Consider the following 14,229-nt stretch of genomic DNA (forward strand, 5'->3'; position numbering starts at 1 on the left):
CTTATGTTAGATACATTGTGGATAACTTATACTATATACATTGTATATAACTTATACTAGGTACATTGTAGATAACTTATACTAGACACATTGTAGATAACTTATATTAGATACATTGTAGATAACATACTAGATACATTGTAGATAACTTATAATAGATACATTGTAGATAACATACTAGATACCTTGTAGATAATTTATACTAGATACATTGTAGATAACATACTACATACATTGTAGATAACTTATACTAGATACATTGTAGATAACATACTACATACATTGTAGTTAACTTATACGAGTTACATTGTAGCTAACATACTACATACGATGTAGATAACTTATATTACTAGATATATTGTAGATAACTTATATTAGATACATTGTAGATTACTTATATTACTAGATACACTGTAGATAACTTACACCAAATGTATTGTAGATAACTTATATTAGATACATTTTAGATAACTTATACTAGATACATTGTAGATAATATACTAGATACATTGTAGATAATTTATACTATATACATTGTAGATAACTTATACTAGATACATTGTAGATAACATACTAGATACATTGTAGATAATTTATGCTAGACACATTGTAGATAACATAAACTAGATACATTCAAGATGGCTGGAAAAGTGGAAAATGCTGAGGACATAAAAATACATACACTAAAGCAGACCAAGGATACAAGAGTGGAAAAGCAAAGAGCAGTTAAAGAAAGTTGGTCTAAGTCAGTCCTTCTCAAATATTTTCTGTTATGCCCCCCCAGGAAAAAGAAACTATTTTGCGCCCTGCTATTCTCCACCGTGACTATGAAGAGTATAATTTGTCTATAAAGTTGTTATAAGTACACCTCTGCATTAAATTCTAAGTTTATTAACATTAAAGGAAACAACACAGCGGTCTTTCCTCGTCTCCCAGCGTGGTTACAGTGACAAGTGCTACATACGCTTCATCATATTCTGCTATGGCAATATTGCATGTTCCCCGAGGTCGCATGCGCCCCCCCTGGCATCACACCGCACCCGCCCCATTATGTGAGAAGGACTGTAAACAGCCCACCTACTAAGGAGCATTTATAGATAAACACTATTGATCTACATCATTTACTTAATAACATCAAATTGCACTTATAGAACTCCCGGGGCTCGTATAACAAAGCAATAAAAACAAGCCGTAAAAGTCTGAAGCCCAGTCTCATCACTCTGCTAGCTGCAGCTCCAAAAACGGTGTAGCATCTTAGCTGCGGCCTCTAAAAAGGAGTTAGCATCTAAGTTGCAGCCTCTAAAATTGAGTTAGTATCTTAGCTGCGGCCTCTAAAAAGGTACCCCTTCAGAGATCACATTTAGTTCTCCTTAAACATTCTCATTTTGCACAATGAAATGTAAGCATAGGATGAAGTGTGCATTCCTGTAACTTTCTCCGGTAACAGCATTCCATGATTAATATGGTTAAGAGGGGAGGAGTATATTTACAGCTAGAATTCACCAAGTCAAGTATTTCATATATATATATAAGAAATACTAAGTCAAGTATTTCATATATATATATATATATATATATATATATATATATATATATATATATATATACAAGAAATACTTGACTTTCAGTGAATTCTAGCTATAAATATATATTTATTTTATTATATATATATATATATATATATATATATATATATATATATATATATATATGTATATATGTATGTATATATATATATAGCTAGAATTCACTGAAAGTCAAGTATTTCTTATATATATATATCTATCTTAACCACGCCCCCCGCCCCACCCCCGACCACGCCCCCGCCCCCCACCCCCCACCTCCCGAAATCGGAGGTCTCAAGGTTGGCAAGTATGATATATATATATATATATATATATATATATATATATATATATATATATATATATAAATATATAAAATAAATACTTAAATTTCAGTGTTCATTTATTTACACATATACACACACACATAACACTCATCTACTCATTGTTGAGTTAAGGGTTGAATTGATCCTTGTTCTATTCTCTGTCACTATTTTTCTAACCATGCTGAACACCCTCTCTGATGATGCATCGCTGTGTGGCACGCACAAAAGTGCTTTCATCAAATGCACTAGATGGCAGTATTGTCCTGTTTAAGAGTGTCACAACATTGCTGTTTACGGCAGACGAACTGCTTTACGGTAGACGAAAACGTGACTGCTGTTGTTGTGTGTTGTTGCCGCGCTGGGAGGACGTTAATGAAACTGCCTAACAATAAACCCACATAAGAAACCAAGAACTCGCCCTCCATCATTCTACAGTTATAACGTGATTGGGCAGGTACGCTGTTTATATTGTGGGAAAGCGGACTCAGGTCCACATGGACCTGAGTCCACCTGAATTTTGGGAGATTTTCGGGAGAAAATGTGTCCCGGGAGGTTTTCGGGAGAGGCGCTGAATTTCGGGAGTCTCCCGGAAAATCCGGGAGGGTTGGCAAGTATGTCTAAAAAGGAATTAGCATTTTAGCTGCGGCCTCTAAAAAGGTGTTAGCGTATTAACAGAAGTCCCAACATATGGGACTTCCGGTTCCGGTTCGCCATGAGTGACTGCTCGCTGACTGTTCGCTGACTGCTCGCTGTTGCGAAAAAGCTAAGTATCGTTCTATCTGTGTGCTTTTAATTGTTTTGCAGCTTTCTTTACTACTTCCCAAACATATTTAGTAGTCCTATTAAACTTGCAAATCACCCGATCTCTGTCTCACCACCTCTCCCTCAGCAAGCGAGCTGCTAAGCTAACGAAGCTAGCACAGAGAAAGGCGGCGCCAGTTGTCGGTCGGGAATCTACTCCCACACAACGTGACCACTTCCCGGAAGACAGCCGAAACTTCACTCGGTGACAGAAAATACCGTGAGTATGGCTTCCTGCGCGCCGTGCATCTTACTCGTGGATAGGTTGGCTCTGCTAGAGGGCCGTGTCCGCCAGTTAGAGCAGAGTAATCTCGTAAAACTTTAGATGTTGCGGACACATCTGCTAGCGTTAGCTGTAGCGAGCTAACTAGCCCAGTTTATAGTAGTCCTAAGCGGCCTATAAACTACAGTGTACCGGTTGAGACGCATACTAGATTTAGCCCTTTAGCTAGTCCTACACCCCAGTCTACCGGGCACCACACCTTAGTCATAGGGGACTCCATCACCCGAAACATAAAGCTTAGCAAACCAGCCACAATTAAGTGTATTCCCGGGGCCAGAGCACCTGACATTGAAGCTAATCTTAGGGAGCTAACTCGCAACAGGTCTAGTAAACACGTACGACAGGCTAATCGCACCACTAGTTATGCGAATATAGTTGTACACGTTGGCTCCAATGACACTAGGATGAGACAGTCTGAGATTACAAAGAGAAACATATCCAGGACTTGTGATCTCGCTAGAAAGATGTCCAGGCATTGAGTAATTGTCTCTGGCCCCCTGCCTGCGAGAGGCAATGATGAGAGATATAGCAGATTAGTCTCGCTTAACAAGTGGCTGGCTAGCTTCTGTAGACAACAGGGACTAACGTTTATTGATAATTGGCCCTCTTTCTGGGGCAAACCAGGCTTGCTGATGAGAGACGGCCTTCACCCTAACCAGGAAGGCGCCATCATCCTGCCTAGGAACATAGACTACTATTTGAGTCACACTTGACTAACTACACTAGAGCAAGCCCGGTCACAGGCAATTACAGAGTCTGCTAGTCCGGATGAGGAGTCAGTTAAACTAGAACTAGCCAGCGCCAGGCTGGATAACCCATGTACGCATAGCAATTCTCGTGGAATAATACACAACTCACATAATGTTTTTTCTGTTGTGACTGTGTCAGAGGTAGACATGCATTCTACTGAGGTGGCAAATTATTATGCGTTCAGTTTATCGCAGCACCAAGCAAACAATCTGAAAATTCCCGTCATATCATTTCTTAGATATGGTCGAAACTATTTAAAGTGCACTATGCACGGGGGGGGGTCGCACTAATATACAATGAAAACTTTAACCTTAACCCTAACCTAAATAATAAATATAAATCGTTTGAGGTGCTTACTATGAGGTCTGTCACACCGCTGCCTCTCGACCTGGCTGTTATCTACCGCCCCCCAGGGCCCTATTCGGACTTTATCAGTGAATTCTCAGAGTTTGTTGCTGATCTAGTGACGCACGCCAACAATATAATCATAATGGGGGACTTTAATATCCATATGAATACCCCATCTGACCCTCAGTGTGTGGCGCTGCAGACTATAATTGATAGCTGTGGTCTTACACAAATAATAAATGAACCCACGCATCGCAACGGTAATACGATAGATCTAGTGCTGGTCAAGGGTGTCACCACCTCCAAAGTTATGATACTCCCGTATACTAAAGTAATGTCCGATCATTACCTTATAAAATTCTAAGTTCTGACTCATTGTCAACAAGCTAATAATAATAATAACTGCTATAGCAGCCGCAACATTAATGCTGCCACAACGATGACTCTTGCTGACCTACTGCCTTCGGTAATAGCACCATTCCCAAATTATGTCGGCTCTATTGATAACCTCACTAACAACTTTGACAACGCCCTACGCGAAACCATTGATAGTATAGCACCGCTAAAGCAAAAAAGGGCCCCTAAAAGGCGTACCCCATGCTTTACAGAAGAAACTAGAGCTCATAAATTATCATGTAGAAAGCTGGAACGCAAATGGCTCGCGACTAAACTTGAAGTTTTCCATCAAGCATGGAGTGATAGTTTAATAACTTAAAAACGCATGCTTACCTTACCTAAAGCTAAATATTACTCAAATATCATCCGCCTCAACAAAAACGATCCTAAATTTTTGTTTAGTACAGTAGTGTCGCTAACCCAACAAGGGACTCCTCCCAGAAGCTCCACCCACTCGGCAGATGACTTTATGAATTTCTTTAATAAGAAAATTTAACTCATTAGAAAGGAGATTAAAGACAACGCATCCCAGCTACAACTGGGTTATATTAACACAGATACGACTGTATCTACGTCGGATACTGCCCTGCAAAATAGTCTCTCTCTTTTTGATGAAATAACATTAGAGGAATTATTACGGCGTGTAAGTGGAATAAAACAAACAACATGTTTACTTGACCCACTTCCTGGGAAACTTATCAAGGAGTTTTTTGTATTATTAGGTCCATCAGTGCTAAATATTATAAACTTATCACTTTCCTCCGGCACTGTTCCCCTAGCATTAAAAAAAGCGGTTATTCATTCTCTGCTCAAAAGACCTAACCTCGATCCTGACCTCATGGTAAACTACAGATTATTTCGAAAAAATTGTCGCACAGCAGCTAAATGAACACTTAGTGTCTAACAATCTCTGTGAACCTTTTCAATCCGGTTTCAGGGCAAATCACTCTACGGAGACAGCCCTCGCAAAAATGACTAATGATCTATTACTAACGATGGATTCTGATGCGTCATCCATGTTGCTGCTTCTTGATCTTAGCGCTGCTTTCGATACCGTCGATCATAATATTTTATTAGAGCGTATCAAAACACGTATTGGTATGTCAGACTTAGCCTTGTTGTGGTTTAACTCTTATCTTACTGACAGGATGCAGTGCGTCTCCCATAATAATGTGACCTCAGACTATGTTAAGGTAACGTGCGGAGTTCCCCAGGGTTCGGTTCTTGGCCCTGCACTCTTTAGTATTGACATGCTGCCGCTAGGCGATATCATACACAAATACGTTGTTAGCTTTCACTGATGACACCCAACTCTACATGCCCCTAAAGCTGACCCACACGCCGGATTGTAGTCAGCTGGAGGCGTGTCTGAATGAAATCAAACAATGGATGTCCGCTAACTTCTTGCAACTCAACGCCAAGAAAACGGAAATGCTGATTATCGGTTCTGCTAAACACCGACATTTATTTAATAATACCACCTTAACATTTGACAACCAAACAATTACACAAGGCGACTCTGTAAAAAATCTGGGTATTATCTTCGACCCAACTTTCTTGTTTGAGTCACACATTAAGAGTGTTACTAAAACGGACTTCTTTCATCTCCGTAATATCACTAAAATTCGTTCCATTTTGTCTACTAGCGACGCTGAGATCATTATTCATGCGTTCGTTACGTCTCGTCTCGACTACTGTAACGTATTATTTTCGGGTCTCCCTATGTCTAGCATTAAAAGATTACAGTTGGTACAAAATGCGGCTGCTAGACTTTTGACAAGAACAAGAAAGTTTGATCATATTACGCCTATACTGGCTCACCTGCACTGGCTTCCTGTGCACTTAAGATGTGACTTTAAGGTTTTACTACTTACGTATAAAATACTACACGGTCTAGCTCCATCCTATCTTGCCGATTGTATTGTACCATATGTCCCGGCAAGAAATCTGCGTTCAAAGAACTCTGGCTTATTAGTGATTCCCAGAGCCCAAAAAAAGTCTGCGGGCTATAGAGCGTTTTCTATTCGGGCTCCAGTACTATGGAATGCCCTCTCGGTAACAGTTAGAGATGCTACCTCAGTAGAAGCATTTAAGTCCGATCTTAAAACTCATTTGTATACTCTAGCCTTTAAATAGACCCCATTTTTAGACTAGTTGATCTGCCGTTTCTTTTCTTTTCTCCAATGCTCCCCTCTCCCTTGTGGAGAGGGAGACACACAGGTCCGGTGGCCATGGATGAAGTGCTGGCTGTCCAGAGTCGGGACCGCTCGCCTGTACATCGGTTGGGGACATCTCTGCGCTGCTGACCCGTCTCCGCTCGGGATGGTTTCCTGCTGGCCCCACTATGGACTGGACTCTCACTAATATGTTAGATCCACTATGGACTGGACTTTCACAATACTATGTCAGACCCACTCGACATCCATTGCTTTCAGTCTCCCCTAGAGGGCGGGGGGGTTACCCACATATGCGGTCCTCTCCAAGGTTTCTCATAGTCATTCACATCGAAGTCCCACTGGGGTGAGTTTTTCCTTGCCCTTATGTGGGCTCTGTACTGAGGATGTCGTTGTGGCTTGTGCAGCCCTTTGAGACACTTGTGATTTAGGGCTATATAAATACACATTGATTGATTGATTAGCTACGGTCTCCAAAAAAGTTGTAAGCATCTTAGCTGCAGCCTCTAAAAATGAGCCTCTCTACAACACAACACTACATAACATAACACTACACTACACAACATTGCACAACACTACACTAGACTAGACTACACTACACCTGTAATAATAATAATAATAATAATAATAAAGGATTATATTTATATAGCGCATTTCTTTTAACTAGATACTCAAAGCGCTCACAGTCACATATAGGTGGTGGTAAGCTACATTTGTAGCCACAGCTGCCCTGGGGTACACTGACGGAAGCTTGGATTGCGCCTACGACCCCTCCGACCACCACCTATCAGTCATTCACCAGTGTCAGCGGCACTGGGGGCAAGGGTGAAGTGTCTTGCCCAAGAACACAACGGCAGTGATTTGGATGGCAAGATTGAACCTGGAACCCTCATGTTTCTGGCACTGCCGCAAGACTACACAACACAACACTAGACTACACAACACAACACTACACTACATAAGATTATAGGGGTGTCCCCACCTATGTGGTGGGGACACCCCTATAATACCATGGAGTAAAAAGTAAACATGTTGAAGTGTTCTAAGGACATACATACTATGGGAGGCAAAGGAGTTCGAATATATCGAATGAAAGCAAACATTCTACAGTTGGCAATAGTTTAGGTACTTTACTAGGGCGACATCTTCTGGCCGAATGTAGTTACTACAACCTGGACCAAGCCAGAAACACACTGCTTTTAAAATATTGTCATCACTTTTTATTTATTTTTTAATTCCACATGTACACTATTTAGTACATAATATGTACACTACGTCCTTCTGAACACTTCAACATATATACTATTTAGTACATACTATGTACACTACGTCCTTCTAAACACTTCAACATGTATACTATTTAGTACATACTTTGTACACTATGTCCTTCTAAACACTCTTACATGTATTCTATTTAATACATAGGATGTACACTAGGTCCTTCTGAACATGTCAACATGTACACTATTTAGTCCATACATACTATGTACACTAAGTTCTTCTGAACACTTCCACATGTACACTAATTAGTACATACTATGTACACTAAATCCTTCTGAGCACTTTGACATGTATACTATTTAGTATACTATGTATACTACGTCCTTCTCAACACTTCAACATGTACACTGTTTAGTACAAGTATGTACTAAATAGTGTACATGTTGAAGTGTTCAGAATGACATAGTGTACATACTACAAAGTATGTACTGAATAGTATAAATGTTGAAGTGTTCAGAAGGACCGAGTGTACATAATATGTACTAAATAGTTTATATGTAGAAGTGTTCAGAAGGACCTAGTGTACATATTATGTACTAAATAGTGTACATGTTGAAGTGTTCAGAGTGACGTAGTGTACATACTACATAGTATGTACTAAATAGTATGTTGAAGTGTTCAGAAGGACCGAGTGTACATAGTATGTACTAAATAGTTTACATGTAGAAGTGTTCAGAAGGACCTAGTGTACATAGTATGTACTAAATAGTGTACATGTTGAAGTGTTCAGAAGGACCTAGTGTACATAGTATGTACTACATAGTGTACATGTTGAAGTGTTCAGAACGACGTAATGTACATACTACAAAGTATGTACTAAATAGTATAAATGTTGAAGTGTTCAGAAGGAACGAGTGTACATAATATGTACTAAATAGTTTACATGTAGAAGTGTTCAGAAGGACGTATTGTACATAGAATGTACTAAATAGTTCACATGTTGAAGTCTTCAGAACAACGTAGTGTACATACTACATAGTATGTACTAAATAGTATAAATGTTAAAGTGTTCAGAAGGACCGAGTGTACATCATATGTACTAAATAGTTTACATGAAGAGGTGTTCAGAAGGACCTAGTGTACATAGTATGTACTAAATAGTGTACATGTTTAAGTGTTCAGAACGACATAGGCACATACTACAAAGTATGTACTAAATAGTATAAATGTTGAAGTGTTCAGAAGGACCGAGAGTATGTACTAAATAGTTTACATGTAGAAGTGTTCAGAAAGACCTAGTGTACATAGTATGTACTAAATAGTGTACATGTTGAAGTGTTCAGAACGACATAGTGTACATACTACAAAGTATGTACTAAATAGTATAAATGTTGAAGTGTTCAGAAGGACCGAGTGTACATAGTATGTACTAAATAGTTTACATGTAGAAGTGTTCAGAAGGACCTAGTGTACATAGTATGTACTAAATAGTGTACATGTTGAAGTGTTCAGAACGACGTAGTGTACATACTACAAAGTAAGTACTGAATAGTATAAATGTTGAAGTGTTCAGAAGGACCGAGTGTACACAGTATGTACTAAATAGTTTACATGTAGAAGTGTTCAGAAGGACCTAGTGTACAAAGTATGTACTAAATAGTATAAATGTTGAAGTGTTCAGAAGGACCGAGTGTACATAATATGTACTAAATAGTTTATATGTAGAAGTGTTCAGAAGGACCTAGTGTACATAGTATGTACTAAATAGTGTACTTGTTGAAGTGTTCAGAGCAACGTAGTGTACATACTACATAGTATGTACTAAATAGTATAAATGTTGAAGTGTTCAGAAAGACAGAGTGTACATAGTATGTACTAAATAGTTCACATGTAGAAGTGTTCAGAAGGACCTAGTGTACATAGTATGTACTAAATAGTACATATGATTTGTGGCTTTATTATTTTGTAAAACGGACCAAACTCGCCACAAAATTAACTACAACAAGACTGATTCTTCAAAAATTATTTTAAAGATTGAAAGGTACCACGTGGGTGCTCGGTATTGTCCGGGATCGGCGCCTATGTGTACATGTTGAAGTGTTTGGAAGGACCGAGTGTATATAGTATGTACTAAATAGCAGACATGTTGAAGTGTTCAGAAGGCTTTAGTGTAGAGAGTATGTACTAACTAGTGTACATGTTGAAGAGTTCAGAAGGACCTAGTGTACATCGTATGTAATAAATAGTATACATGTTGAAGTGTTTGGAAGGGCCTAGTGTGCATAGTATGTACTAAATAGTATACATGTCAAAGTGTTCAGAAGGATTTAGTGTACATAGTATGTACTCTGTGTACATGTTAAAGTGTTCACAAGGACCTAGTGTACATAGTATGTACTAAATAGTATACATGTTGAATGACGTGTTCAGAAGGATTTAATGTACATAGTATGTATTAAATAGTGTACATGTTAAAGTGTTGAGAAAGACGTAGTGTACAGAGTACGTACTAAATAGTGTACATGTTGAAGTGTTCAGAAGAATGTAGTGTAAAAAGTATGTACTAAATAGTATACATGTTGAAGTGCTCAGAAGGACGTAGTGTACATAGTACGTACTAAATAGTATACATGTCGAAGTGTTCAGAAAGACGTAGTGTTCATAGTAGGTACTAAATAGTATACATGTCGAAGTGTTCAGAAGGATTTATAGTACATAGTATGTACTAAATAGTATACATGTTGAAGTGCTCAGAAGGACGTAGTGTACATTGTACGTACTAAATAGTATACATGTCGAAGTGTTCAGAAGGACGTAGTGTACAAAGTACGTACTAAATAGTATACATGTCGAAGTGTTCAGAAGGACGTAGTGTACATAGTACGTACTAAATAGTATACATGTCGAAGTGTTCAGAAGCATTTATTGTACATAGTATGTACTAAATAGTGTACATGTTGAAGTGTTCAGAAGGGCGTAGTGTACAAAGTATGTACTAAATTGTATACATGTTGAAGTGTTCAGCAGGATTTAGTGTACATAGTATGTATTTAGTACATACTATGTACACTCGGTCCTTCTGAACAGTTCAACATTCATACTATTCAGTACATACTTTGTAGTATGTACACTACGTCGTTCTGAACACTTCAACATGTACACTATTGAGTACATATTATGTACACGACGTAGGCACCCTACTGTCGTTGCGTACTTACCGGAAGTGACGAGTCATATTGATTCACTTCCTCCTCTTGAGCCCTCCTTTTTAGTTGCTGGATGACACTAGAAACAAACGCTAAACACTCGAGTAATTTCCATAAATAAATAAATAAACGATTGAGGGCGCTAAGTATAGATAGTATGCAGTCAAAATGCTAAGGTAAGTACGGAAAGTGCGCGTATAGAAAAACCAGCTTGGTTGAGAGATGCGTTCTAGTGCCACTATAAATGTAGAATTCCCCACAATTTTGTGTTATCGTGGTATTTTTGTAACGTACCAAGACCGGTAGATTGATTGATTGAAACACGAATGGTAATTTTTTGTAACGCACTGAAGTCGTGATGTTCGCGGTTCTACTTTGTTCAAAGATACCCGCTCACATGTCGCTGATTAGGACGATTAGAGAGCGTTCGATGGGTCCTTGAACGCAGCCCCTCTAGTGGCCGGAGGCGGTAGTGCAGCCGGGGCTCCGCGCTGGGACTGGTTCTTTCGCAGCCATTTTCTGTCCAACCAAACCGCGGCCTGAGGACGGCAACCAACCAGGGCTTCATTGCAGGTCTGTGTCTGGCTCCGGCCAATGATTGCTAACCGCTTGCTCGTTAGCTCGAATGGAAATGTCCGCCGCCGTCTGATTAACGTTCGTAGTTGGCGTGTGTCTGAAGGAGGAAGTCTCTCCGCGGGCGACACGTTTTCGATGACCGCTAAGAAGGCGTTGAGCCGCGGCCACGTTCTTGTCGCGCTGCGGTCGACAAAGAAACGACAGGCCGACGCTTTTCTCCTCCGAGTGTCCGTCAGTGTGATGGGAGCGGTGGGCCCGCGCGGGGTTACCTGCCGGAGGTTACAGGCGCCGAATGGCCTCGTCGTCGCCTCGCTGGAATAAAATAAACATTTTTTTTTGTCACAAGCTCGCTGCTGTCGTTTAGTTGTTATTGTTAATTATTACACGCTAGCATGCTAGTTAGCATGCCTTAGCCTAAACGTAGAGCCCTCGTTTTGGCGGGCGTTTTGCGGCACGATTTCCAATTCGTTATTTGGCAAAAACCGATGTATTTTTTTAATTCAGTGGCAGTATTTCAACCTTTTACTATCAATGTTTTTGTCTGGAAGAGAGCGAACACTCTTTGTTGACATGCGTCAAAAATGTCCACCGTGACGTCATATCAAGAGGCCGCAACCAATGATGTCATTAAAAAAAACCTCAAACTACAAATGCGTCTCAATCAATTAGTATACATTCAGTGACGTGTGGTGAACTACACACCAAATGAGGCGTAGATACTTTTTTTTTTTTTTTTTTTTTAAGACTGTGGTGATTGATTGATTGAAACTTTTATTGATTGCACAGTGAAGTACATATTCCGTACAATTGACCACTAAATGGTAACACCCCAATAAGTTTTTCAACTTGTTTAAGTCGGGGTCCACTTAAATTGATTCATGATACAGATATATACTATCAAATATATACTAACATCCAGGGGCGTCACTAGCTTTTAAGGACAGGGGGGGGCTTAGCCCCCAGGACAGCGAACGTAGCGCACGAGCACAAAACTTCACAAACGGCTAACAAAGACTTAGAAATTATTCATTGTTATTATTTTAAAAATGCACGGGACGAAATGAAATCCTCCCCGGGACGATGGCTTTTAACAATTTTTTCTCTTTTTCTTTTTATGTATTTATTCATTTTACATTTTATATTAAATGTCTTGGTTTTTACTCCCTCTGAAAATCCTATGAAATGTTTAACAAGCCATCCTATAATAATACAACAGCTATTAATGTGACAATACAATAAAACAAATCTATTTAATTATGTTTTTTTCAATATTTTAACATTAGGCTAATGTATATTACTTTATATAGATTCTACAAGAGTGATGTGGGCGTTTTCTATATGAACAAGTCCAAGGACCGCAAGTAAGGTCGCAGAGAAAATGCGGACTGGATTTTGAGTGATGTGGGCATTTTCTATATGAACCAGTGGAATGGATTGGATACCGACACACTAAAGGGGCTCTCTACCTTAAAGTACCAATGATTGTCACACACACACACTAGGTGTGGTGACATGTCCTCTGCATTTGACCCATCCCCTTGATCACCCCTTGGGAGGTGAGGGGAGCAGTGGGCAGCAGCGGTGCCGCGCCCAGGAATAATTTTTGGTGATTTACGCTATAAAATGAGGGGAAACTGAGTGAATAATGACAGTTTATATGATTATTTAATTAAACTCATATTCGGGCCTCTTTATAATGGATATGTCGGCATGTATTTGTAAAAAAAAAAAAAAAAAATAAAATATATATATATACACCGGTAACACCAAATTATTTAGGGGGGCTTAAGAATATTTTAGGGGGGCTTGAGCCCCCCTAAAATAGGCCTAACAACGCCAATGCTAACATCATAATACAGTCATCACACAAGATAATCATCAGAGTATATACATTGAATTATTTACATTATTTACAATCCGGGGTGTGGGATATGGGGGGCGGGGGTTAGGTTTGGTTGGTATCAACACTTCAGTCAACAATCAGCATCAGAGAATTGGACATTGAAACAGTGTAGGACTGACCTGGTAGGATATGTTCAGCAAGTAGTGGACACAGAGAGAGAGATCAGAAAGTATAAGAAAAAGTGTCTCCATTTGATTATTTACAATCCGAAGAGGTATTATGTGGAAGGGAGGGTGTTAGTTTAGTGTACCGGTAGTTGCCTGGAGGTGTTCTTTTAGTGCGGTTTTGAAGGAGGATAGAGATGCCCTTTCTTTTACACCTGCTGGGAGTGCATTCCATATTGACATGGCATAGAAAGAGAATGAGTTAATTATGAGTGAGTGAATTATATTTATATAGCGCCTTTCTCTAGTGACTCAAAGCGCTTCACATAGTGAAACCCAATATCTAAGTTACATATAAACCAGTGTGGGTGGCACTGGGAGCAGGTGGGTAAAGTGTCTTGCCTAAGGACACACTAGGATGGCGTAAGCGGGAATCGAACCTGGAACCCTCAAGTTGCTGCCACGGCCACTCTACAAACCGAGCTATGCCGCCCCACAGAGTACTCATCACACCTAGAGATGTCCGATAATATCAGCCTGCCGATATTATCGGCCGATAAATGCGTTAAAATGTAA

The 14,229-nt window shown here is 39.5% G+C and overlaps 1 protein-coding gene across 3 annotated transcripts in view; it reads left to right on the forward strand.

Annotated features, from left to right (window-relative positions):
* The first annotated feature begins 11,119 nt into the window (after positions 1 to 11,119).
* The window catches only part of nfyba (nuclear transcription factor Y, beta a), a 30,931-nt gene continuing 27,821 nt past the window's right edge, over positions 11,120 to 14,229 (forward strand). For 2 of the 3 annotated variants that reach the window (XM_061961236.1, XM_061961238.1), the window contains exon 1: positions 11,487 to 11,643. The gene's annotated coding sequence lies outside the window, so the exon portion shown is untranslated. Of the gene's footprint in view, positions 11,247 to 11,486; positions 11,644 to 14,229 lie in introns of those variants that run through there. The other variant, XM_061961237.2, reaches the window with a different exon arrangement.

The sequence above is a fragment of the Nerophis lumbriciformis genome, linkage group LG05 (genome assembly GCF_033978685.3).
Source record: "Nerophis lumbriciformis linkage group LG05, RoL_Nlum_v2.1, whole genome shotgun sequence".
In the NCBI taxonomy this organism is placed as follows: domain Eukaryota; kingdom Metazoa; phylum Chordata; class Actinopteri; order Syngnathiformes; family Syngnathidae; genus Nerophis; species Nerophis lumbriciformis.